The sequence below is a fragment of the Melozone crissalis genome, unplaced genomic scaffold, assembly GCF_028551555.1.
Source record: "Melozone crissalis strain CALT ecotype California unplaced genomic scaffold, PUWL_Pcris_2 ptg000042l_1, whole genome shotgun sequence".
NCBI lineage: Eukaryota > Metazoa > Chordata > Aves > Passeriformes > Passerellidae > Melozone > Melozone crissalis.
Window position 1 is genome coordinate 21,773,401 of NW_026535820.1, and position 4,805 is coordinate 21,778,205.

The following is a 4,805-nucleotide window of genomic DNA, read 5'->3' on the forward strand; positions in this document are numbered from 1 at the left end:
TTTATTCCAAAACATTTTTATTATTATTAAATTTCTTCTTTTTCCCCATAAATTTTTGTCAGTGAAGAAGGGAATATGTGTCTGCAAAGGCAAAGTTAAAGTGCTCTGAGTTTAGAACATTGTGCATTTTTCTAAGCAAGAGTTTTTATATGTTGACAGTTACATAGCAGTTACTATGACTGATTTAAGGTGTCCACTGATAATGGTACTAAGTACAAGAATAAAGTCTATGAGTAGTTAATGATCAGCTTTTTGTATTTATAATAATGTAGGTTTTAACTCCTTCAATTTTTTATGCATATATGCATATGCAAACACAAAAAGGAACTATTGACTATTCATTTTTCTCTCATTAACCTCAGCTAGAGGGATGAAACTGTTTTCTAGTTACACCTGTCTATCTGTACCATGTACACATGAAAGCAGTCATATTACATTTATTTTGTTGAAAAATTTTCCTGAAGGTTTTTTCCACTTTTTTCTCATGATACAGTTCTTTCAATAAGATGGAATAATAATAATAATAATGATAATACTAAAAGAAAAATCTACTCTCGTTAAATAATGTTACTTTCTTCAGTGTCTTTTTCAGCTATTAAGATGTACTTGAAAGATGAATGTTATTGTTTTGAACTAGTGGATTATGGAATGTCTTCATACTTTAAACTTACAGTTAAGTGATAAAAGATCATAGACAAAAATAGAAAAACTTAGCTTATAATGGAGGAGTTGTTCTTCCTATATTTTACAATTCATGTTATATTTTTTTTCTGCTAGAATTTCTTAAAATGAATGGAGAGGAAGAATATGTTAAGAGTAGCTGTGACTGTAGCTGGAGGGTGATGCATCCATGTTCCTGACCCAGACAGGAGACACGTAGCAATCAAACATGCAGGAGGTCATTAGCATGCTTCAGATTTTTGCAGTCTTAAATTATTGGAAAGATGAGGGTAGCTCAGAATCTTCTTGGGGGAGGAAGAGGGCTGATGTTTCTGGTCAGGCACCTGCAGCCCCACGGATCTGTGACACTGTCTCCATTTACATCCTCAGAATTTCACTGTGAGGTCAAATCAAGTGGGGGCAGGAGGGATGGGGGAGCGACCTAAGAGGTATCCCAGGAAATGCTGTGGGAATGGCATAAAAATGTAAACACAATTGTCTGTAGTGGCCTGAGAGAAGGTAGTGCACACCTTCTGGGGCTTGCCTTACTTTTTGTAATTCCTGATGCTGTCTAGAGTTTGCTGAAAGTGTTGTGTGTACACAAATGTCATGCAGCAACACCCAGTGTATTTTATGATGATGAGTGTTTTAAGAGGTATTTTAATAAAAAGACATTACTGGTTCTCGTGTGTTCTTTCTCAAGAGTTTCTCAGGAAGCATATTACAAAAGTTACTGATCTAGATGGATAGAATAATACTAAGAATTACCTCTCCAGCAGTTTTTTTTCATCCCTAAAAGTGTTGCTTTGAAGTATTTTTCTGTACATAAATGATGAATACTCAGAATGTTCTTTCTGAAAAACCTAACCATTTTAGAAAGTTGTTTATTTGTCTTATTAATTTTGCAGGAAAAAAATCACCATTTATTTTGGGGTCTCTTATTTCTCCTTATGTCTGGATAACCAGCAAACCATCACCTACATAAGAACGTGTTTTTAAAACTTCTTTTAGTTAGGAATGTTCTCCAGGTAAAGCATTGGCCACTTTTATCACTGTCCTTTAGGATAGAACTGTAAATCACTGAACATAAAGGGAAGTAAAGGGGGAATTCATATAGTAAGAAATTATACAAATTTCTTGTGGCCAGACACCCTAATGTGTTGGGGGTCTGACTGAAAAGGGGTGGAGGGCCTTTTGTTATTCTTTCTTTAAAAGTAAAAAGTTTTTGTTTAATTGCTTTGGGGTTTGGGTTTTTGCTCAGGTTTTTTAAGTTTGTTTTTCCTTACAGACACTTGAGTACAAAGGTCATAATGTGACATTGCTTTCCTGTCATTTCTTAAGGTTCCTGAATTACTTTTATTATGCTTAATGGCTTTCACATCTAATTCCAAAAAAAATAAATGTAAGAACACCTGTTGTATCTTAAATAATATATCTATGGTCACTCCAGTGTCCCTCCCAAAATGATGGCTGTTCTGATAGCTGGCTCCCAAGCCCCTCGTGCTGCTGGCTGGAGTGAGGTGAGGTTTGCTGGCCCTTGCACAGTGACACACAGACCCACCCCACACGGACACGCTGCGGTCTCTCCAGCCCCGTGACCCACGGTGCCCTGTCCCACGGCTGGCACTTCCACCTTCATGTGCAAAGCCTGGAGACTCAGCCTGGGAGGAGTTTAATGAGAAGAGAGGCCAGACCGTGCTGATGGGATTCCTGCAGAGCCAAACAACAAGCTAACATTTTCCTGTTGGATGGTAATGTCTGTTGGGCTTGGCAAAAGGAACACCTTTACCAAGATTTCACACATTCCCTTGGCACGAGATCTTTCACCAAATCACCAGTACATCATTAAAATTTGGGCTACTCACCTGGGAAAACACACTTAGATACAAAATCTTCCTAGAAACAGAGCAAACCTGATTCAGACAAGTACATATAGGATGTAAAGGTGGCCAAGGCTCAAGTTTTCTTGTACCCTTCTTATTGCTTAAGTATTTATAAATTTTCTTCCTACTGCAGAGAACTTGGAGTTATTTGCCTTTGAGCAATCTGTTCTAGTGGAAGCTATTCCTGCCCAGGGCAGAGGGGTTGGAAACAGATGGTCTTTAAGGGCCCTTCCATCCCAAAGCATTCTGTGATTCTGTGGCTCCCTAATACTGCTCACAGGAGTTGCTTAGGCAGAGTTGAGCATCATAGACCTTTATTGGCTCTGTTCTCCTGCTCTGTGGTAATTTCTATGAACAACTTACTTCCTCCCCCAAAGGCATTAACTAATTTACTACTTCCATGTTTTCCTGTTGTATCTTCAGGCTCTCATTGTTTCACTTGTTTGTTTCAGTATGTGGCCAACTAGTTTCTTTCCTAAGTTAAGTCTTTTTATGTTTGCTGTGTATTCCTTTATTACTAAGGAGAATTACACAGCATATCTGAAGCTACCCCAGAATGATACAGCCCATGTAGACTCCCATCTGTCCAAGACAAACTCAACTCCAGAACTGGCTTTCTTGAAGTAGTAGGACGGAATTATCCATTAACACCACTATGCCTTTTCCCATTTCTTTCCCTTTCTGAAGCTCCCCTCCATTATTATTTTATTACTTTGTGAAGCTCAGGTACATCAGTGAGACCGATTTTCCAAGCAGAGAGCTTGCCACCTCAGAATCCTTGCTTCATCTTGTCTTTAAAGCAGTAAGAGTTTACTGAGTGAATGTGGGGCAAGCTGAGGGTGTAAGAAAGTGCCTCAGTCTGTGTAAGTTGGCCCCAGACCACAGTGAATTTTGCAAGTCAGAAATCATCCAAATCTGTTTCACATGGCAGTAAATTGGTACAGTCAGCACTGCACACAATCCCTTGTTTGTCCTCAAAATCTGGGAGAAAATTCATTCTGGGTTCATTAGCTGATGAGCCCATTGTGCATGAACTTTTGTTGGCAGTGGCCTCTAATAATACACATTCTTCAGAGCTGAGAGCCTCTGGCCACTGTCGCTTCAAGTGGAGATCCTCATGGGCAACCATCTCCAATTACTACGGGATGTTACAGAACTGACCCTTCTCTCTTCTCCTGCCAGGAGCAAGGTGGCCTTTATATGTAACAAAAAAAGAAACACATGAGCTGTGATGTTAAGTTAAATAGCCTGGTGGGCCCTTGCTGTTACACTGTTTCTTCTGGAGAGGAGGGAGCCTGGAAGTTGCGAGGTTATGTAATAGGTGCTGCAGACAATATCGCTGGGCTCCAACACTAATCGGAGTGTTTACAACCCTCCCTTTTGTAGCTCCCACTGAATAGCACAAATTCCTGTGGGGGACCTTTTACATTGCCGCAGGAGGTGGCACAAAGAGCTCATTCGACAGGGACTAAGCAGCATTGAGTCCCAAGTGAATAAATGGAGCAGGTGGCACGCTGCCACAGTGTTAATGTGTCCAATAGGCCGGGGATTATGCTTGAGGCTGTGGGAATGAATCGGCCCTGCTTCTGACTGAAACAAATTCCCCTGTTGATGAGCAGTCCTGAAAGGGATTCAAATTACGCAGGTGCTCAACGTAACAGAAACTTGCATTGTAAGAGGCAAAAACCCCCCCACAACATTCCTTATAACACCACTGTAAACAGGATGCATCTTGAGATGGGGATGTGTTCCTTGGCACAGGTCACCTCAAGCAGCATCCAGAGCCTTTCTTCATTTCCCTCGCATTCCAGAAAGCGCTAGAGAGAAGTGGGTAACTCCTCTCAGGAGGTAAGATTTATTATGTGGGATGAAGCCAAAGCCAGTGGCTGTTCTCATGTGAATTGAGGAATTCTGTCAGCAGTAACACCACATGGAAGGTGGCCCAGGTGCCCCCACTATGGGGCTGTGTCAGCTCCCGCAGTGAGACTGATGGCTTGTGGTGTTTGCTGACCTTTCACTCTGGTTAGTGTAATCTCACAACTCCTCTGGCCATACCCATTTTTAATCACTGCCAAAAGAATCACAAAATCACAGAATGGGTCGGGTTGGAAGGGACCACAGTGGGTCACCTGGTCCAACCTCTCTGCTCAAGGATGATCATTCCAGAGCACACAGCACACATCTGTGTCCAGATGGTGCTTGAATATCTCCAGCAAGGGAGACTCCACAACCTCTCTGGGCAGTCTGTTCCAGTGCATGGTC